Here is a 23,829-nt window from a genome sequence, read left to right as displayed (position 1 = left end):
CTCGGGCTCTGGCGATACTGGAAAGCGGGAAAGCGGGTCATCTTGCATCGCAACAAGCAGGAAGAAGCGGGAAGAACCCAGCGAAGCGATTTTGATTGGCTGACGGATGCCCCTGCAAAAACTACTCCCCCATCCGTCAGCCACGCCATCCCACGTCCGTTGACTGACGGTGCAGTGGGCATGTAGCGTCAGACCCCTGGCCTCAGCCATCCCTCATAGGCCACGCTCCCAAAACACACGGTTAGCCTGCTATTTTTAGCACTGACTCTCCAGACCAGTCTGGGAGTGCTGGCGCGAAGGAGGGGTTCGGTCGAGAGGTAGTCTTACAAATCCGACTTTAGGTGAATGTCCTGTTCCATTAATCCGTAAAAAATAACCTTTTTTGAACCCCAGAAAATCCCTCTGGGCCTTCGGTGTAGCCTCACGTCTTTGTCCTCATTGAGTAGGCTAGTGATCCGTCAGCGCGTGCAACAGCCCACACAAACTCTACCAGTGCTAGTCAATCTATTCCAATAGGACAAAAAAAAATAAAACATCTGTCTGAACAGCCATTATTTTTGAAAAAAATGTTGGTATGGAGTATTGACCGGCCACTTTAAGAATCCACTTACTATAATCCCTTCTGAGTAGAATACACGAGATTAGGAGGGAGGATCCTTACCTGTTTTCAACGTTCTTCATTGCTTGTCCCAGTGCCATCATCAAATCACTTTACAGGAAAAAGGGATTTGTTAAGGACTTCATTAAATAAAAAATTAAAAAGGGGATTAATGAATCAATGAATCATTAAACTAATCAATGATTTGCTATTGATTCAGTGAGAGGTAGATCACGGAAGAGAGAAATAGAGTGATTCAGGAGATGCTTACCTCTGTTCAATATCATCAAGATCTTTAGCAATCTCTGCCACATCATCACTGTGAAAGCAAAAAATAGCGATATCATTGATATGTAACACAACCATTAATGTATTAACAACTGGTGGTTAACTGATCCGTGAATTGCTAACCCTTTTAATTAGGCATGGGCAAAACTATTCTATTCCAGGAATCAGTTTGTTAAGTCATATGGTCTATGGGGTACGCCCTCAAATGGAGCCTTTTAAAACACCAGAAGATATCAGACGGTGACGGTGCTCGGAAACAGCACATTTCTGAAGCTCTTTTCTTTTGTATCTTTAATTTATGTGACAATATTTTTGTTTTAGGAAAAAAAAGTTAAATTGTTTCGGGAATCAGTTCTCGTCGTTCACCTTCGGGATTCGTTCATTCTGACCTAATCGTTTGCGAATCGCCCAAGCCTACTTTTAATGAATGAACTATTAGGACTGACTACAGGGTCACAACCAGTGAGAGGCACCGCAGTTTAAAGAGAGAGGGTTTCAGGAGATGCTTACCTCGCTAGAATTGATTGAACTAGAGAATTGACTCCAGTAGCTGTAACAAAAAGAGGTTTCATAGATGAGGAGGATGACAGATATTCAGATGTTTACATTGAAATCCTTGATACATGCATTATTCACCATAAAAAGCAATATATGGGGGCAAGATAGTCAAGTGACTAGGCTGGGTGGGAATATCCACTAATTTAACTAGGCATAAAGGTAACACATAACATTTAACTATGCATAAAGGTTATTATGCTGTCCAGCCAATGTTGAACAAATTAAACCTTCAAAAAATTGTATTCCCAAGTAATTTTGAGACATTTGGTCTCTACTCTGCCTGACCTGACCGTACATCACTGCAGGTTCAACCCCCAACCACCGCAGCCTGTCCCACTCTAGGCATCCTGGAGCAAGATGCCTAAGCCTACCTGCTCTTTCATCACATGTTTGAATTTGCTGCAAAATAAAAGCACCTGCTAAATCAAGGTACAGAATATGTGTGTTGTACGACTACTCACCAGATACTGTGTCTAGGTAAAGCCCAATAGCCAGAACTTGAAGAATGAAAGAAAAAAAGAAATGATCAATGTGTACCACCATTCGTTAGAATAATTTGCTTCTCAAACATCAGTGGAGTGTCTCTAGAAGAAAGCTTTTCTTACGGATTACAGTTCGGTTTTAAATCAACATTAAAACAAATTAAATAGATGATATTAGATGAATTAAGCAAGTACTTACAGGCAATCACTGATAACTTGAAGGAAGACATTTTTTGCAGGTATTCAGCTGGATGCAAGGATACAATGTCTTCACAATGTGGTCTCTATCTGGACTGGGACTGCTCCTTTTATAGCATCGCAACATACCAAAACAAACAATCACACTAACTGAATTCTTTCATTTACTCATTGGGACTGTTTGCTCTTCATCACAAGATCCTTGTACATGTTTACTGAAAATATTGACTTTAGAATGTTCCCCCCAGGGGTATTAACAACTGCATTAAGCAAACACCAGTCAAACTCATAGTCAAATAATACTATTAAATGTATTTATATCCAGCTGAATAACTGCTGAATGGATTCCTTCAAGTAATTAAAACTGTTAAAGACTATGTCAAATATTGACATTATACTTTGTAAAGAAAACTGTTGTTATTGTAAAACATTAATGGGGTTCACATTAATGCATTGTTTTCAAATACCTGAATGTTGTTTCATGCTATCTTTCAAAAGGTATGTAAGAACTGAAGATATATTGACAACAATATGTAAGAACTGCACGTAATGCATTACAATTGCTGAGCTGCTCCTGTAAGAACTTTGAGTGCAGAATGTAATGCATATTTATATTATGTGTAATTTATTACATTATCAAGCAAGTCAAATATTTTTTGCCTTAAAAGTTTAATAATTGAAATACATTATGAAACTTGTCAATTAATTATGAATTAATTATGAATATATTTTGTAAAAGACAGTTACAGTTGCCTGCAAACATTTAAATATTATTTGAACAAAACCAGGTCATTGGTCTTACATTTAAATTCAACTCTACACAAGCATCAAAGGACAGCTCAATATCTCAAAGCAGGTTTCACCTGCTGTACACATTATTTATACATTATTCATTTAAATAAAACAACTTGGGAGATACCTGAGCTGTTTAATTGAAACACATTTATACATTTACAATGTTTGATATGGTAAGCCTGGTGTGTGGAATAGTCTTTTGTTTTGACTTCTGCTGGGGCCACTATATACCCATGACATTGAGCCTTGAATTAGAATAAAGACCATTGACAAAGTGATTTTAATGTGTAGAATCTACCTTGAAACACCTGTGTTACCGTGTGAACCTTGTTAATACATAGATAATTGACTTTTCAAATATTGAAAGGCAATTTTGAAAAACAAGCTTTAAAATATTATAGCAAACATATTTTACCTGCTTAATAATGTGATAATTAACTTTCAGTTAAAGGGGACCCATTATGCTTTTCGACTTTTATGACCTATAAACGTTGTTATAATGATTGATAGTCATGTTTAACCATACACAAAAAAACGATGTAGATTTTCGGGAAACTCTTCCTCTCATCTGGGCGCTTTCAGCCTTCTCTGTTTACGGTTTCCCGGAAATGTGAACAAGTGAATCGCAATCGTTGTCCCGAGTGTTTAGGTCTCTGCACAGCCACCCCAGACTGTCAGCAGGGAATGCGTCGAAATGCATGTACGTCATTATTTGACACTTTAATATGGTTAAACATGACTATCAATCATTAAAACAACGTTTATAGGTCATAAAAGTCGAAAAAGCATAATAGGTCCCCTTTAATGTTGATGCAATCACAACTGCTCGCCAAAAGGCTTGATATAGAATTTATTTTATGAGGCTTTGTACTGCCTGACATGAAGCCATAGAAGCACCCCTGCAGAAAGGTATGGAAGCATATATGTAGCAAAATTCAAATGGCAATGCAATTTGGAATTCCATTATGCATTTGACAATGCATTATGCAATTTTATAATGTAATTTGTAAATACGTTATTCAAATTGTATTTTAAAATGCAAAGTGACAATGCAATCCTCAATTAAATTTGCAAAAGTTCTAACAATACAAATAGAATAACATTTTGTCAAATTCTTTGAGTTCCTTTATACAAATTGAAAAGCTATAGCGTCCCCGTGATTGCAATCCACTTCGCCACGCTCCGTGTGTTGCGATATTCAAATGACATTTCAATCCGCAAAACGGAATCCAAAGAGGAATCCAAAGAGGAATCCAAAAAGTCAATATGCAAAGTGGCAAACGTATCAGCCAATCAGCGTCTGGGCGGGAACTACGTCACTTGCTCGTAATTTCCTTGTTCACTTCTAGTTCGTATGTGTCAGGTCCATGGTCACCAATGGTGATTATTGATACGCTCCGAAGTTTGGCCGATGATGTGGAGAACAATCGTGTTGAAGACACAGATGCAGTAGATAGAGTGCGTGTTCTGGGAGATAGGATAGACGACTTATCCTCACGGGTACGTTTTGACGCCAGTGTGGTAAACACAAAGATTTCCAAAGTGCTACAGGCACTGGGTGCGAAACATAGGGTCGGGAGACCCACCGTCTCCACCCACTCCTCACCTACAAAGCTCTCCACAACCTAGCCCCCAGTTACCTCTGCGACCTCCTCCAAGAATACACTCCCTCCCGCTCCCTCCGCTCAACCTCTGCTGGACTACTATGTATCCCCACATCACGACTCACTACAATGGGTGCCCGGTCATTCAGCTGTTCAGCACCCAGGCTCTGGAACTCCCTCCCCCCACACATAAAACAGTCTGACACAATAGAGTGGCTGGTGGCTGATACGTTTGCCACTTTGCATATTGACTTTTTGGATTCCTCTTTGGATTCCTCTTTGGATTCCGTTTTGGATTCCGTTTTGCGGATTGAAATGTCATTTGAATATCGCAACACACGGAGCGTGGCGAAGTGGATTGCAATCACGGGGACGCTATAGCTTTTCAATTTGAATAAAGGAACTCAAAGAATTTGACAAAATGTTATTGTATTTTTATTGTTATAACTTTTGCAAATTTAATTGAGGATTGCATTGTCACTTTGCATTTTAAAATACACTTTGAATAACGTATTTACAAATTACATTATGAAATTGCATAATGCATTGTCAATTGCATAACGTAATTACTTATTGAATTGCAAATTGCAAATTGCATTGCCATTTGAATTTTGCTACATATATGCTTCCATAGAAAGGCCCGAAGACTTTTAGGTCAATATTTTCTTTCGACAGAGTACATTCTGTAAGTGTCTGTTTGTTTGCTTTCTGTGGTATGTTAAACTGCCAGCCTAATGCAAATACGTTTTCCCTGAGCATCTAGAGTGAATAAGGTAAACATTAATACATCTAATCAGTACAGGCAAACCGTCAACCTGTTCCAGTTTGACAAACGCAAAGGTACACTTGTAGCATACCAAGTATAAATGCAAAACCATTATATGTATACACTTACCTGGATAGTCTAGAGTTGAGTATCATTTTAGTATAAAGTAAGGGTATCCTCGACTAAGATTTTGTGATGTGTTTAAGACCAGACCATTTTCGATTTATTTGCGTGCAATATATTTTTTGATATATTCGGCTCAACAATGCATAATTTGTTAGGAATTTTCCATGGTTTAAGGGCTTGAAAAGGCTAATATAATCTACAGTAATAAATAAAATACATTTTGAACTCAAACAGTGGCCGGTCTTTGTGGAGACGAAGAGCTCCATTCTGTCTGACTTCCCACAGTATTCACATCAGACCTTGAAAGACTTGCAACAATGAAGAGACTGTAGAAGTGTTTGACATAATAATCATTTTGAATACATGTGAACGCTGCATTTCAGCGGATAGAACAAATACGGCCACATTTAATTGAGCAGAAGAGCGAAATAATTGTCACCATTATGAGTGCATGATATGGCAGTTGATATTGACAAAGTTTGCATTTAACTTTTTTGAATCATATTGTCTCGTTTTGAAATGTTGCCAAACTTTAATATTTTTTTCCTAATATTGTTTATCCTTCTTGAGCAGGGGTGCCCAATATGTCGATTGCGATCGTATGTGTGTGTGTGTAGGCGTTAATCGGTAGCCTGGTAATGTGTATTGGCCTACGTACGGTAGGAATATTCATAATGGTTTAAATAATAAAGGTTATTTCCCATCTTTGCTGAGCAAGAATTTTGTTTGAAAGTTGAGTGATTGAAACAAATAAAAGCCTGGGCTATTGAAGTACCACTGTCATGCACCTACCCGATGCCAAGTGGACCGGGTTGAATTCACTGCGGGTCTCTCTTCTTACTGTCCTTCTCAACACTCTCTGATCTCACTAAAAGGCTGGCAGCACGAAATCAAGGGATAATTATATTAGAAAGAAATGTGCGATTAATCGTGAGTTAACTATGACATTAATGCGATTAATCGCTATTAAATATTTTAGACGCTTGTTGAGTTATCTATATATATTAGAGCTGTCAAGCGATTAAAATATTTAATCGTGCTTGATCGCATTAATGTCATAGTTAACTCGCGATTAATCGCAAAAAAAATTCTATGCTAAATATCCCTCGATTTCTTTGTCCCATAATTCTTCTCATTTTAATTCTCTTATCAACATGGTGAAGTGCATCGGCTTGCCTTGTGCAAATGATTTTTTATTGATAACAACATTGGCATATACTGATCAAAACAGGACGATACAAAAAAAGAGCCTATAGTGCAATTAAACGACTGCTTTGAACAAATGTCATTTGAACATAGCAGTCAGGCCCCGTTCACACGAAGCCGATTTCATGGCGAAACCGCAAAGGTCTTGTACGGTTCGGCCTTCCGTCCATACGAAGCCGGCGAATCCGCTGACCGAAACCGCAAACTTCTGAAACCACCCACGGAGGTGGTTTCAAATCTACCCGGTTTCGTTTTGGATTCGTGTGTACGCCTGAAACCGACTGAAACCGCAAACCATGACGTCATCGCCCCACCCCTCGACCTCCTAGCCAATGGCTCTTAAGCCCGCGGAGTCTCCGAAATCACATGCGAGCATGCGCATAAGGGCAGCCTTTATGCGCATGCTCGCCTCTTCTTCTTATTTCATTTCTTCTGGATTTCTGTACCAGAAGCAGCGCCCCTTATGGGCCTGGAATGTGTACTACAGCGTTTCTACAGATCTACCCGGTTTCGCTTGGCTTCGTCTTTACGGAGATACTTCGAAACCGGATAGATCGAAACCGTAACGGTTTCGCCCGTTTCGGCTTCGTGTGAACGGGGCCTCAGGCTACTGCTTCTTTGTTTTGAGCCCAAAAAAAATAAAAGAATTGCGTTAATCGCGCGATAAAATTTTTAACGCTGTTAAAATTGGTTTGCGTTAACGCCGTTAATAACGCGTTTAACTGACAGCTCTAATATATATATATGTATATATATATATAAGCCTATATATTTTTTTAACTATCATCGATTTCATTTTATTTATTTATTTAAAGGACAGTGCACATTGATCAACATTTCTTAAATGTGCCAGTGTTAGCCAGCAGGCTCATTTTCAACTGTAGTCCTTTGGCAAGATGTTATACTAGACAAAGTTGGATGGACGAAAGTTGTCTGTCAGACTTTGAGAAACGGTTTCAAGACTACATTTATGAGCTATCCATTTAGAGAAGATGTTGAGGTTGATTGTCTTGCATCAAAAATTGCAGCACTGTTTCACCTGAACAAGTCTGCCGTGGAGAATGAGATTTTGAGACTTAAAGCTGATATTGAGCTTAAGTCCAGGGCTCATGGACAATTTTGGAACTTACTTACAAAGGATGAGGAAATTCGCAACCTTCTAGACTTCATTATTTGGCTGTACTTATTTATGCTCGTAAGCCTTTTCTTACATGAAGATTATTAAAGGTGACATATTATACCAACAGGTGTGAGTGTGATTAGCCGTTACAAGCCGTTTTGAAAATCTGCCTTTTCTGACATCCCAAGTGGGCGTGTCCACCTAGATGTACCCTGGATAGATCAGTCTACCAGCCTACCCAGTGGACTGTAGCAAACGTTGCTCATCTATCTGTCATACATCTAGGTGGACACGCCCACTTGGGATGTCAGAAAAGGACGATTTAAAAAAAGGGCTTGTAACAGCTAATCACACTCATGGTGGTATAATATGTCACATTTAAGTGTAAATACCATTCCACCATGACTGATTACCATGACTAGCTACCAGCAGCTACTGTCCGGACTAAGCAACCATGGCTGACTCCATTTAGTGCAAGTCTTCAGAGCATGTACTCAGTATACAAAAATAAATAGATCTTTAGCATTTCTTTATGTAGGTAGATAATTTTGACCTGGTCATTTTGAAAGTAGCAAGCCAAAAAAGTCTGGTAACCACTGTTCTAGAGTAACACTCTAGAATGTGCTTTACTTTAAAAAGAAAATGGTTGGATAGTTCAACAGTCATGACACAAAGTGTGTATCAGACAAAAAATAGAGACAATTATTTAAAGCTGAAATATAAACACACAGTCAAACCGCTAACCCACATAGAAAACCATTGTGTAACTTATATAACCTATAACCTTAGCTGAATTTAGACCTTAGATAAAAATGTAGACCTTATTTCAACTTCTGAAAATTGAAAATGCCTCTGCCCCTCTCCTCTGGAGGGTCAACGTATTTATCCATCTTCATATTAGATAAATGGTTTTGATTGATAGGTCTATCTCGTACCCGGCAGAAATATTTTTGCAGAGATGGTACACATGTCTCTGGCGCATAAAGTTTACTCATTAATCACAGCTGGCACTGCAGAGCTTTCTAGTTATGCAGATATTTGCGTTGACCTGTTCCAACCCATATACCAAGAGAAACATACTGAATTCAATTTACAATAAAGTTTCACAAAATAATTCCACGAAATACACAACAATTGAATGCAAGAAAGTTTTTATTTTAAGGTTGATCACTTTTCAGTTATCTTGAGAAGAGAGAAAGAACATCACAGCATTTGGTTCCTGTTCACCGTGGAGATGCTTGAAAGATGCGTTCCGAGGTAGCAAGGAGAGAGCACCTGGAAAGGCACACAAACACAATTAATAATATGTTGAATAATTAATGTTTGTTTTTAGTTATTATCCCTGAGAGTGGGTTCGTGTGTGTGTGTGTGTGTGTGTGTGTGTGTGTGTGTGTGTGTGTGTGTTTACCTCTGTAGGAAGTGGACCAAAAGCCACTACTGAGCAGAAGATTCCAAGCACTGTGCAAATCCCTTAAGAGAAGGAGATCTGTAAAGGAAGAACATATAGTTACTGTAAACTTGTTGACGTCGTAAAATTTCATTTGTAATTTGTCTTTTGAAGAGATAGATAGATTATGAGTGGTTGAACAGAGGAACAAGAAAGATGAGCGATCAAGGGTTTTCTTACAATTCAGCGTCTTCTTCGGTGACAAATGCACTCGCCTCCTGGTCAGAACTGAAAAAACGAAAGAGAAAGTTGACACTTCGTAAGATTAAATTTGTACCTCTTAATGTAAGCTACCATTAAAGTCATACATTAGTTCTGCGCTAAGGTGCCAAAATGGCATTGTGTTTTAGCCCTTTAAGTATACTAATTAAGACATGTACAACAGTGGATTGTACTATAGTACAGTTTTACGGCAATGGCCTTTCTATAGAATTGTATTTTGTTTAAGTTGACCAGATAATATAATGTATTAAATGAGAGATAATATAGAGATGCATATGACGGAGGTAGAGGGATTGAGCAGAGGGGAATCTTACGCCACTTTCAATGCAACACGTAGAGAAACGAAATCGTCCCTGTAAAGGAAAAAAAGCGACGCCATTGATTTGATACCACAAATTCCATACATACTGATTCATTGATAATGTTTGTACTAAATTAGATAATTAGATTAGATTCGATCATTGAAGAGAGCGAATGGTTACTTACGATTCCAGAATATGCTCCAATGCTGTATAAATCTTCTCCATATCTGGACTGTAAAAGAAAAGACATACCATTGATTTGTAACTACTGAATTAATGGAGAAAACGTATTAACAAAGTGATTAATACAACCATTAATGATCAATACCAACAACTACTATTAGTACTGACTATAAGGCTAGAGTCATTGAGAGATAATAGAGGGATTCGGGAGAGAGGGGATGCATACCTGTCCAGAACTGCCTGGAGTGCTTCTCCTAGTTCAGCCATAGCTGCACTGTGAAGGAGAAAGAGAAGGATACCAATTGAGTACATAAGCAGAAGCATCTCAATCTATTTGCATGCAATGTTATGCATTTGTAGCACCCACAGTAGTCTGCAAGCAATAGCAGAACTGGCCACGGTAAGGTTCATTTCATATTTAACCTTAATTTGAATTTTTTCTCACAGAATGTCGTAAATTGATGGAATAAATGTCAAGTATAAAACAAACCACTTTGGTTAGAAAGTGAATAAATGGATGAACATCTGGAATTGAGTGAACAAGGTGCGACGGGCCCATTGCGTTGAGGTCTTCTGACCTCTGTTAATGAAGGCCAGTAACCCACACCTTCTAGGCAGGTCATGAGAAAGGCTAGAGTCAAGGAGAGATCGCAAATGGAATAGAGAGCTAGAGGTATGAAGGAGAGAGAGGATGGGTACCTGTTTATGGAATAGAGAGCTAGAGGTATGAAGGAGAGAGAGGATGGGTACCTGTTTATGGAATAGAGAGCTAGAGGTATGAAGGAGAGAGAGGATGGGTACCTGTTTACAAGTTTGGCAACTGCATCATAAACGTCAGTCACCACTGAACTGTAAAGCAAAAAGAGATACCATTGATTTTTTGTTAGGTGGTTTAAAGTTAAAAAGTGATTCATTGACCAATTCATTACATACTAACAGAGGAATTCACTATAAGGACTGACTCTTCAAGGTGTCAGTGAGAGATGGTGGGGAGACAGAGGGATTCAGGAGGAAGGGGACTCGTACCTGTTTAGAAATTCCGCATTCTCTTGTTCCAATTCAACCACAGCGTCACTGTAAAGGAAAAATTAATGTACCAATTGACTACAAAAGGAGAAGCATCTAGATCTTTCTGCTTAAAATGTTTTGCATTTGTACCACAAACATGCAATAATCACCAAGGAATAACCGAACTGGACAGGCTAAAGTTAGTTTCATATCAAACATTAATTTCACTTTTCTCCCCATGTCCACTTCAGACCCCAGAGACAGGTCGTGACAAAGGCTAGGGGTCAAGAAGAGGTTATTGAGAGAGAGCTAGAGGTATTCAGGAGATCGATGATGGTTACCTGTTTAGAAATTGAACAACTTCTTCATCAAGCGCTTTCATCGCTGCACTGTAGGGAAAATATATACCATTGATTTGTAGTTAATTTATCAAAAAAGTTTTAAAATGATAAATAGATCAATGAATTACATAATAATCAATGAATTCAGTATTAGGATGCCTGATTTCAAGGCATTAGTGTGAGATGGTGGAGAGATCATGGGGAGTCATACGTGTTGTTAATTTCCTCAAGTTCTTGTTCCAAATCGACCGCAGCATCACTGTTAAGAAAAAAGAAAGATACCAATTGACTCCAAAAGGAGAAGCATCTAGATCTTTCTGCTTAAAATGTTATGCATTTGTAGCAGATTTGAACCATAGAAATGTGATTTATTCAGGAGAGAGAGGAGGTTTACCTGCTTAGAATCTCAGAAGTTGATTCTGTAAGGTCAGCTATTGTACTGTAAAGGGAAGAAGAGATACCATTGAACTGAGTAAAGAAGAGGTCGTTAATGGAAGGGAGAGGTTGAGGGATTCAGAAGAGAAAAAGAATGCTTACCGGTTCACTATTATCTCAGCTTCTTCTTCCCTGAAATGGAAAGACAGAGCGATACCATTCATTAGCAATGAATTAATGAAATAAAAAACCAACAAACCGATAATTGACTCACTAAATTAAGTTATGGTGAGAAAATAATCAGATTAAGTGCACTTACAAGGTTATAGAACGGGCTGTAAAACAAAAGCACAATTCCAAAGATTAGGAGGATAAGTATTCTGATGTTTTCATAAAAAATATTTATACAAGCATGCTTCCCCATAAAAAACACCCTGAGCAAATAACCTAACCCCTGTCTTCTTATAAATACAACGTTTCTGAATTGAGTGCAAATTGCTTTGGATAAAATAAATAAATAGTAATTATGTATTGTATGACTACTCACCACAGACCGTGTCCAGGTAAAGCCCAATGGCCAATACTTGAAGAAAGAGGGAAAGAAAGACAGACAATGCTGTGATCCATGGCATTTTCTAGAATCATTTGTTTCTCCAACATCAGGAGTGTTCGCCACAAGACTATCTCACTGAGAGTCTTAAATCATGTTTTGAAGAATGGTTTTCTTATGAACTACAGTTTGTTTTAGACACAATAAACGGAGGAGGTAAGAGTAATAATCAAGCAAGTACTTACAGGCAATCACTGATAACTTGAAGGAAGCCATTTTTTGCAGGTATTCAGCTGGATGCAAGGATACAATGTCTTCAGAATGTGGTCTCTATCTGGACTGGGACTGCTCCTTTTATACCATCTCTCAACATCCCAAAACAAGCAAACAAACAATCACACTAACTGAATTCTTTCATTTACTCATTGGGACTGTTTGCTTTTCATCACAAGATCCTTGTACATACTGACTGAAAATATTGACCTAAATGCCATTCCCCCCAGGGGTATTTACAAACTTTAGTGAGTAAACACCAGCCAAACATACCGTGAAATAATATTATTCATAAAAAAAAAGTAAGGTCAGTTTTAACTTTGATAAAAAAGAATATGCATGATAACTGATTTGATTTTTGATTTTAGTTTATTTATCCTCGGAAAACACATTGAGGGAAAAATCAATGTGTGAAAAATCAATTATAAAATAAAGTAAATAATACAATAAAGAAAAGTAAAAATACAATGTAGCCGCATCAATTTTGGATACAAAAAAATTAGCAATTACAGTCCATATAGGAGAATAGTGTAGGAAAGGATATGAGGTTAATCAATTCTCTCAGTGAAACAAAAGCACACAACTTCAAGTATTTTTGGAGCTCGTTCCAAATGGAAGGTGGTTTATGACAGAAGGCTGTCTTCCCTGATTCAGTCTTTTAATGGGACCCCTCTGGGTGCGGGTACTGAGGGTATTGCTATTCCAGCTAATGAGAGAGGAGATACATGGTAAGAAGGCAATGACAAAAGGCAAAAAAAGCTGGCCAGCCAACCTTGCTATACAGAGTAAAGTGGTGTGTACCATAATTGTCCCCAGTGATATAAGGAGGGCAGAATGGTAAACAGCATCCAGGGGGTTTTGGCGTGCTGTGAGATGCATTTCCATAAATTATGTCACCATAGTCTAAAACAGATACCTAAAGGGCCTCAATAATACGCTTCCTGTCAAAGTTAGTAAAACTACATTTGTTTCTGTAGCGTAATCTCAGTTTCATTATGATCTTTTTCACAAGCAGATCAACATGTGTTTTAAAGTCAAGCTTTTCATCCAGCCAAATTCCTAGATACTTGTAGCTGGTGACTCTTTCCAGAACAGTACCTATTTTAGAACAGAGTTGTAGACTGTTAAAATCTATGTTCCTGGCTTTGGAGAATAACATTCATTTTGTTTTGGTACAATTTAGGACGTGTAGTTTATTTGCAGTTGCGGTGTTAATTAGGATGTTGTCAGCTTACTGTTTCATTAAACTGTAATCAGAAAACGAGGTATATGCTATAGACCCTATAGTATCTGTGGTATAAAGGCTGGGACGAATTTCAAATTATAAATATGTACACTTTATGTTGGAAGTATAGACCGTCGCGATTCCCATTGAAACGAATGGCGCAGTGATTATTCTTCAAAACAAGAGCTGGTAAATTGTAAAAAATGAATTAAACTGTAATCAGACAACGCAGTTATGTGCTATAGACCGTAGAGTATCTGTGGTATAAAGGCTGGGACGAATTTCGTATTATAAATATGTAAACTTTATGTTGAAAGTATGGACCGTCGTGATTCCCATTGAAACAATGGCACAGTGAATTTCTTTTTTCTTACGGTTTTCGTTTACAGATTTTTCCTAAACGGTTATGATTTACTAACCGGTTACACGTGTACCCGTGCACACCCCTAGTCTGAAGCCTGATTGAAATGGACTCAAGATAGAGAATTTAGATAAAAGTGATTTAAGTGGAGCATTTACAATTTATTCAAGAATTTTTGAAAGACAGGATAGCTTTGAGATTGGTCTATATTTGTTCATGTTAGCTTGCCACCGCCCTTATGTAATGGAAGAACAAGTGCTGTTCTCGAAGTTGCAGGAATAACACCAGTTGTTATGGAGAGATTGAAGAGGTTGGTGAAATGACAGTTGCTGAGGTTTTCAAAAATAATCGGTCCAGCTTGTCATTACTGGTGGTGGTGGTTAGTGAGGTCCCCCCCTTCACTTTAGTCGTCTTTTGAGTGTTATTAATTCTTCATGTTTAACCTCTGTCTTATAACTTTATGCTCTGTAAGGTGACCTTGAGTGTCTTGAAAGGCGCCCTTTAAATAAAATGTATTATTATTATTATTATTACCAGTGGCCTTTCTGAGGTCAATGCTTCTCAGGGCATTGTACATCTGAGGTAAATCTAGTGGTAACAAGGTAGCACAGCTATCAGCGGGATGAATTGCGGTGGCAGGGAATGTGTTGTCATTTTCTTGTGAGTCAGTGGCAGGGACAGTGTTTTCAGAAAGGAATCCTTCTGCAGCAAAATGTAGAGAGAGCAGAGCAGATATCATTGGGCTCAGTAAACGGATTGAAAGCAGAGCAGACATCATTGGGCTCAGTAAACGGATTGAAAGCAGAGCAGACATCATTGGGCTCAGTAAACGGATTGAAAGCAGAGCAGATATCATTGGGCTCAGTAAACGGATTGAAAGCAGAGCAGATATCATTGGGCTCAGTAAACGGATTGAAAGCAGAGCAGATATCATTGGGCTCAGTAAACGGATTGAAAGCAGAGCAGATATCATTGGGCTCAGTAAACGGATTGAAAGCAGAGCAGATATCATTGGGCTCAGTAAACGGATTGAAAGCAGTGCAGATATCATTGGGCTCAGTAAATGGATTGAAAGCAGAGCAGATATCATTGGGCTCAGTAAATGGATTGAAAGCCATCTCATTATTCAGCAATTGTGAGAGTATCAGCTATGTCACTGAGAGATAGGTCACCTGAAAAGGACTATTCGTTGAAATTCCATTTGGTTGACACCCGTCAGCTAGATCTTCAGTCCCGAATGCAAATGAAGGGACAATGATCACTAATACCAAGATCTGAAACTTCCTTTGCAACATATTTGTCTGGTCTATTTCAGAATATGAGATCAATAAAAAATAAAGTGGAATGAGAAATGTCTTTTAAATTAGGGAGAGTGGGTTCATTTATTAGCTGGTTAAGGTGCAGGTCGTGAAAGCTCTTTAAGACCTGTGATGCATTGGTTAACTAATCTTAAAGGTTAAAAATCACCTAAAACAATTACTTCGGAATAAGTTAGCGGAGCAATAAGTTCAGACATCTTATGAAGGGCCAGAGTCGGGGCAACAAATCTTTATTATTATTAATAAAGATACCCTTTCACAGCCTTAACAAAAAAGAACAATATTTATATCTGAGAATCTAAAAATATCATTCTGCAGAGCGATCTAATGCCTCATTAAAGCCGGAGCACTGTGTATCTGTATGATCTTATGAAAAGAAGATCACACAAAGTATTATGTTTTTGTTCTCCTTGTGATGGGCCCCTTCAATCTACTCTAGGGATATGGTCCTCGGCATCAGAGCCTGCCATATTGCACCCCGATGTTTCTAAAGTAGTAGGACAAACAGCTCTAGAGACACAACGTTTTCATAAATATGCGTTTTGGACAGAGTTCTATAAAGAAGGGCTTCGTATCGACCAGTTTGTGATCGTGTGTGGGTGTTGTTCCTTCTCTGTGTACGTTCCCTACTCTCCCTAGAATGAATTTTGTTGTGCTGAGGCTTTGTGCTGGCCGACATGCAGCCTCATAAGCCCCCTGGGGGAGGGCTGGAGGGCTTTAAGGTTGATGTTCTCTTTAAACATCTACAAGGATGGGGGATTAAGAGCAAATACTCCCAAGGAGTTAACCTAAGAATTCTGTTTGCATCTTTGTTTGTTTGCAAGTTTTGTTCTGTTAACATGCCCCTGGAATGTCAAGATGCTTTTGTTTTGCATTTATTGTGAAAAGGTTGAAGAAATGTACGTGTATGTATGCTCTTTTTAGGACCACAGTGAATATGACTTTCTGATCCGTCTGCCATTCTTTTATGATGAATATGTGAAGCATGATTAAATGACATCATCAAGACTGTCGGTGGCCTTAGATGTCAGGTCTTTGAAGAAATGGGAGCTTTTTTACTTTGCCATCAAAGAAAACACAAAACATTGTTAGTAAGGTTTCAGCTTGTAAGGTGACAAATGGGAGTTTGTTACAAAGATAGTAATACAAATGGATGTATCAGACACCAGGTTACTCAAAATATGAACTGTTTATTGAGTATTGCATTGCACAATCAAACACAATAGCACTGTTCCCATTCCCTCTATGTCCAACCTTTGCACGTTTTGAATTGCTGGCACCTTGAAAGAGGAGAAAATACAAACAATAAATCAACAGGTCCTCAAAGATCCTTTTTCCGGGAGATATAAACTGTGATGACACCAACTCCCAGTTTGTTACATTTGTAAACCTTCAAATGCAAGGGCTTTCACCAGTGGTCCATGAGCTCAATTAACATTGTGTGCACTCATTCAGTGATGGACAGTGACTTAACAGACAAAGATTACGTGAAAATAAATGAGATTTTTACTTTAATACAAGCAAACATGAAAAATCGATCTGAAACTGAAAAACTGGCCTCTATGACCTCAGTCATCACCAACAGCACCAATCTAATACATGCCCTGAATTTAAATGAATGAGTCGGAGATCACAACAACTCCAAAGGACAACGCCTGTATAAATAAAGTAAAACAAAACATTTTGAATGTTAATTGTTAACACTTTCTGAATATGAATTTAATGCTACAATATAATCCTTTGCATGTTGTGTTTGAGTTTATGCTCTGGAGGAGTGTGTGATCATCTGTGAATATAACTGGAGGCTATGACTCAAAGTGTTTGTATTTGTAGAGTTTTTGAAAGAGAACAACACCCACTTGTACATCGTTTTCCATTGATGAGATCTCATTTTATACTATGTTTAAGACATTGCATGTATAATCCCTGATTGGCATATCCACAATATCGAAGGTCCCTCATTAGTCCCCAGGGGCATTACAGTTAGGGTCAGACGTATGGGAGGGGTATCATCTCTGATAGGCTTTGCGAATCTATTTTAATTAAATGCTGTTAAAGTGTCTCGCTAATGGTTAATTTGTTATGTGTGTTATGTTTTTTGCTTTCATAGCAACTCATTTTCTTATTTATTGAAGTGAAGTGAACTGTATGACTTCACTTCACTTTTGATATTTTTTTTATGGCACCTGTCACGTTAAAATTGTACCAGGGGCGAAAATTGTACCGGCCTACGTCATCAGTTGTTGAAAAATTCCAAACCTGCCTGGCAACAGACGACGCGATCATCCGTTGCCTGGCAACGGGCGATCGCGTCGAATGACGTAGGAAGGTTCTTGAACATTCGCAAACTTTCATGCTCGTTCATTGCACTCCTTCATTGAGCGTGACAAGACAGGTTATTGCAACCTGCTTTAAACACTCAGTTTACTAGCTAAATTCGATTAAACAATTCAATACAATACAAATATAAAGTAAAAACAAGTGTTATCTAGCGATCCGTTATCTGTATTATGTTATTTTGTCTTTGGAAACATGAGCCGAATGTTTTTTGAAACCTGCCCGGCAACGGACAACCCAATCAAATCAGTTGTCAAGTTGTCAACAACTGATGACGTAGGCCGGTACAATTTTCGCCCCCGATACAATTTTAACGTGACACAGCCATGTTCCATTTATTTACAAGGTGCTCTTATATTCTATAGATCTAAGATGGCCGCCGATGTTGACACAGCCGCGTGGCGTCTTATCAAACAAAGGATTAAACCTGAGATCTACACCACTATTGATGGCAAAACTATCGTGGAAGATGAACTGTTAAGTTTCCTTGCTGTCGAACTGAAGACTGTGCCTCAGGATGACATTATCCTGATGGCTGTAAATCACTTTGGATCAGAGTGGATTGAAAGCTCCAAGTAGGCCCTGTTTGAACTGTGTCCTGGCACGGGGCAGCGCTGTGTAGCTTACAAAGGACTACAGAAAGATGCCAACAATGTTAAGAGTTGTCTGAAACTACTGAATGAGGTTGGCGAGGATGTTCCTCGCTTTGTGTCCTATCACTTGGATGATTTACCACCAGTGACTTTTAATAGCCTTGATGTCTCTTGCCTGGTTAGTAAGATTGAACGCCTAAGTGTAGAGATAGCCTCCATGAAAAATGCTGTGAGTGAGCAGTCGACTTTGTGAGAACCTTTGTGGAATAACCACAGACATTAACCAACGCCTGAGTGTGATTGAGCAACCCAGTTCCAGCAAGGGGAATGCAGCCACTATCATGACCTGTGAGGGGGCCCAGCTCCACGGACCAAGTCACAGGAAGCCTGCGCCCGGGCCCTCGGCGTTGGCCGTCGCTGAGGAGCCAGCGGGCGGGGGGAGTGCCGCGACAATGTCCCCTGCATGGAGCCATGTACTAAAACATGGCAAGCAAAAGCAACGTCCTGGGGCTGCGGTAGGGGCAGGTGTTATAGCAGCACGTGGCACAGGGATGAGTGCGTCTGAGCCTAGGGCTTCCTGTGCATGATAAACAATGATGAACTGCTATGAGAGTTGTGTCTTATAACTCCCGTGGTCTGCGACTTGGACAGGGCGCTGGAGCGAGAGCCCAACGCATTGTTATTGACAAACTCTTTGAGCATGCGGATGTGGTTTGTTGTCTGGATAAACTGAACACTGTGCATAATGATTTCCATGGAGCAGGGGAATCTACGACAGACCTTAACACCAGAATTCTGCGTGGCAGGATCCCAGGTGGTGTGGCTATATTCTGGCATAAGAAACTTGACTCATTGGTCACTGTGATCAGGTTAGATGTGGATTGGTGCATAGGAATCAAGGTGGTGCAGGATAAGAATGTTTTTATAATCTTAAATGTATACACTCCATATGAATGTCACAAAAATGAAGATGAGTACTTGAATAAGCTTGCTTTTATTGGGTCTTATATAAGGGAAAGTGAGTATACATCCATATTTGTCTTGGGGGATCTGAATGCTGATATATCAGATACTAACTCATTGTTTGGTCAACACCTGACACAATTCTGCAAAGATAACAAGGTGATTCTGTCCAGTAAGGAACTATTGCCAGCTGATAGTTATACACATGTGAGTGAAGCTTGGCATACTACATCCTGGTTGGACCACTGTATGTCTACATTTGATGCACATGCTTGTATAGAGGAGGCTGAGATCTTATATGGTATGGCCACTGGAGATCATATTCCGGTCTCTATGTTCATTAACATCAAGGGCCTACCTGAGCTTGTCTGTAATGACAGCCATAAACCAAGTGAGACGCTGGACTGGGCTAGGCTCACAGATGTTGACCTGCAATATTACAAGTTACTGACTGATGTGAACTTAAGAAATATTGAGTTACCTGCTGATGCAATTATGTGTGGGAATATCAACTGTAAGAATGTAAGTCATAATAATGACCTGTGTGCAATGTATGATACAATTGTGAACTGTCTAGTTGTTGGAAGTGAACCACTGAGAAAAAAAGTGGTGAAACAACATATTGTGAGACCAGGGTGGAATGACTATGTCCATGAAGTTCATATGGAGGCAAAATATGCTTTTAGAAGATGGGTTTTAGCAGGCAAACCGATGCATGGACCAGTCTGTGAGCACAAGGTACGGACTAATGCTAGATTTAAATATGCTGTGCGTTTTATAAAAATAAATGAGCAGACTATCGAGCTCTATGGCGAAAAAGTTACGAATTAATAATGTATATGAGTTCTGGAAGGAGTTGAAGGTGGTAAACAACAGCAAGATGCCACTGCCTTCTAGCATTGATGGCATTACTGAACCTGAAAACATTGCAGAGCTATGGAGGAGACACTATGAGAACATTTTTAACTGTGTGAAGAGAGATGTGTTTAACATAGGTGAAATACCTCACAGTGATGGTGTAGTCATCTGGCCAGATGAAGTATCTTATGTTATTGAGAAACTAAAAATAAACAAAGCCTGTGGGCAGGATAAAATAACAGCAGAACATCTGAAATACTCTAGCCAAAGTATTTCAGTGTTACTTGCTCTATGCTTTTCTGGGTTAATGAAGCATGGCATACTCCCAGGATCCATGTTATCTGTCTTGTTGATACCTGTAGTTAAGAATAAGACTGGTCAATTAACTAGTATTGATAACTATAGGCCTATTGCACTTGCAAGTATACTGTCCAAGGTACTAGAAGGGATCCTTATGGATAAGCTTGCAGATTATATAGCATCAACAGATAACCAGTTTGGCTTTAAGAGTAAGCATGGAACTGATCTGTGTATTTATGCACTTAAAGAAATTGTCCATAGGTACAGATCACGAAATAGCAGTCTTCATGTGTTTTCTGGATGCGTCAAAAGCCTTTGACCGTATCAATCATGGGAAACTGTTTGCTAAACTACTTGAGCGAGGGGTCCCCTCTTATATAATTAGGATACTGCAGTTCTGGTACTCTCACCAAACTATGCAAGTTAGGTGGGGGATGAGTATATCCACACCCTTCTATGTCTCCAATGGAGTGCGGCAGGGCGGAATTCGGTCCCCGCTACTATCAATCTGTACATGGATCATCTATCTGTAGAGCTAAAGGAGTGTAGAACTGGCTGTTTGGTGGGGGATAGCCTCATTAATCATATGCTTTACGCTGATGATTTGGTGGTACTGTCTCCCTCCAGTGCTGGCCTGCAGCAGCTTCTTAGAATATGCTCTCAATATGGCTTAATGTATGATATCAAATTTAACTCAATGAAGAGTGTGGTACTGATTGCTAGAACCAAGGAGGATAGGAGGCTTGTCTTTCCTTCTTTCTCACTGGCAGGTGAACCGCTAGTGGTTGTAAAGAAGGTTAAATATCTGGGACATGTGATAAGAGATGACCTCTGTGATGATGATGATGATGTGCAGCGTCAGTGTGGTATACTGTATGGGCAGGCAAACATGCTGGCGCATGTTCATCTTCAAAGCGTATTGCACTCCAATGTATACTGCCCACCTGTGGTGTAATTACAGTAAAGCGAAAATGAAAAAACTTCATGTGGCATATAATGATGCTCTGAGAATTTTGCTTAAAACTCAGAGGGTGGGTAGTGCCAGTGACATTTTTGTGACAAACAATATGCCCACTTTCAATGCTGTTCTGAGAAATTTTATGCATAGATTCATGGGCAGATTGACTGGGTCTATGAACACGATTATTGTGTCTCTAATTGATATCTCTCAGAGTGACACAAGGTACACATCTTGCTACTGGAAACATTGGACCCGAAGCTTGTATGTGTTTTAATTATGTGTGTATTATAATTGATAATGCCTCATTTGCATTCCGTCTTAAATGTTTTATATTGTTTTATATATGCGTTTGTGTGTGTGTGTGTGTGTGTGTGTGTGTGTGTGTGTGTGTGTGTGTGTGTGTGTGTGTGTGTGTGTGTGTGTGTGTGTGTGTGTGTGTGTGTGTGTGTGTGTGTATTTATATGCGTATATATATGTGTAAGTATATGTATAGGTGTATATATATGTAGTGTGCTGCTGTCTATGTGGACCTTCCTGTGTCTTGAATAAAGTCATATTAATTAGACCTGAATATTTCCAGCGGGGGTTCGAAAATGCTTAAATTGATGATAAAACAAAGGCTTTTGGGTTCAGTGGTCTAGGAAGGACCATGTTATCCCATTGCTACAACCCACGCCTACTTTGTAATATATTTGTTGTACAGTCGTTGTGTGTATGAGTATTATAATGAGCAATGATGTGTATTAAATGCGCAATATACTTTAAAGTGTCCGAGAAGATTAACCCTCTCTTGGATGCGGAGATACAAATAAAACGCTGCCTATTCACAAACTGGTAAAAACAAAATATTCTTCTCCTGTTTTCTCTAAATGACAGTCTACTAGTTATTTTAGTGACACTGATATAATGGAAGATAGTACTATGCTGACAACAACATAACCCATATTGCTACGTTTAAAAACCAAAAAACGGTTTTGGGTTCACTAGCCCTTACTAGTTGAAAACCCCATGCGTCTAAAAAAGCAGCGCAAGGGTACCCTTTTGCGTCAGAAACTGAAGCAAAAGTCACTGACCGTTCGTCAGAAATCGACGCGCTCGGAGTGAGAATGTGTTGTTTAATTAGGCTACCGACTAACGCCTCAAATGACATGCCTATAGACACGAGGCTTGATCAACAGTCCCCTCTAGAGGACATTGATACAAACAACTATTGAAACGGTGAATTCAATACAACTAAATATAGGAATATAACGGGATTAATATTATGTTATATTGTAATTATATGCTACACGTGAACCTCCCAAAATGGCGCAACTTGATTGGTTCGCTATTTCGGGACATAGGGCATTGTGTCCCGAACATTCCATGATTGAGATCTCAACCTCGCATGGCATTTATGAAATAGCTGTGTGCGGAGACAACAGTGAGGGCTGTCTTCAGGGGGAGGGGCGGGCTGTGTGATCATGTCCATTAAACACGCCGGTTAAGGACACGCGCACCCACAAGAAACAATCAGGTCAGAACGGCAGGAGATATGGAGGAGAGCGCGACCCGTACGACTAAAAGGAAATGCAGAACCAAGACAGGGAAACCATATATCAATGGGTGAAACCAGTGCAAGAGGAGTCTTGTAAAGTGTTATGTGACGATTGCATAAGTCATTTTTCCATTTCACACGGAGGTGAATTCGACGGGTGAATTCAACGGGTTGCTCAAAAGGAGGCTTCCCAGTCCATGCATACGTTCCTGCTAAACCCAAACAAGATTAAAACGTAGATAAGGTAACAGCAGCTGAACTAACTAGCGTTCAAACCCCCACTGAAGGTCCCAGGTCGCGCGCCGCCCCCGCCCCGGGCCCCCGCTCGGAGGTGTGCGTAATTTCACGTAAAACCGGGCCTGCCCACTTTGTCCCGCGCAAACGTAGTCTATATGTCCCACTTCTGGTGAATTGGGATCTGGACACCCTATAGCGCACAGATGTGCTCACACCTCCATATACTGGGGGGGCTTATAAAGGATGGCGCTCTGGCTCGTGTCGCTCGTGGACGTGGACCTTGCGCCTTCCCACAGTCATCAGATCAACACAAGGTCCTATCATAAAGGCGAGGCGCCGAACCATGAAACCTGATTGCATCCGCCACCCGCCACTACGACTTCCTGTGAGCTGTATCTGTTCAGACCTACTGTGACATGTGTCCCTGCACCTCGAAAGCGTGCCACGACGGCTTCTTCACAACTCACCCGGCTGGCTGTCTCGGTTTAACCGTGAGAACGGATCGAAGACGCGAGCCGAATAAACGGAGGTGGCAACACACGAGTGAACTTCCCGCCCACATCAAAGGTGTTCGGAGGCACCCACGCGCCGCAGGCAGGAATACATAACAAGCCGTACCGAACCTGTGCGCGAGTGTATTGACGCATGTGGCTTCGTCGAGGGGGCGAGGTCGGTTTGGGAGCGAAGTGGGAATAT

This window comes from Gadus chalcogrammus, chromosome 13 (assembly GCF_026213295.1).
Source record: "Gadus chalcogrammus isolate NIFS_2021 chromosome 13, NIFS_Gcha_1.0, whole genome shotgun sequence".
NCBI lineage: Eukaryota > Metazoa > Chordata > Actinopteri > Gadiformes > Gadidae > Gadus > Gadus chalcogrammus.
Note: the sequence above shows the minus strand (reverse complement) of the source record.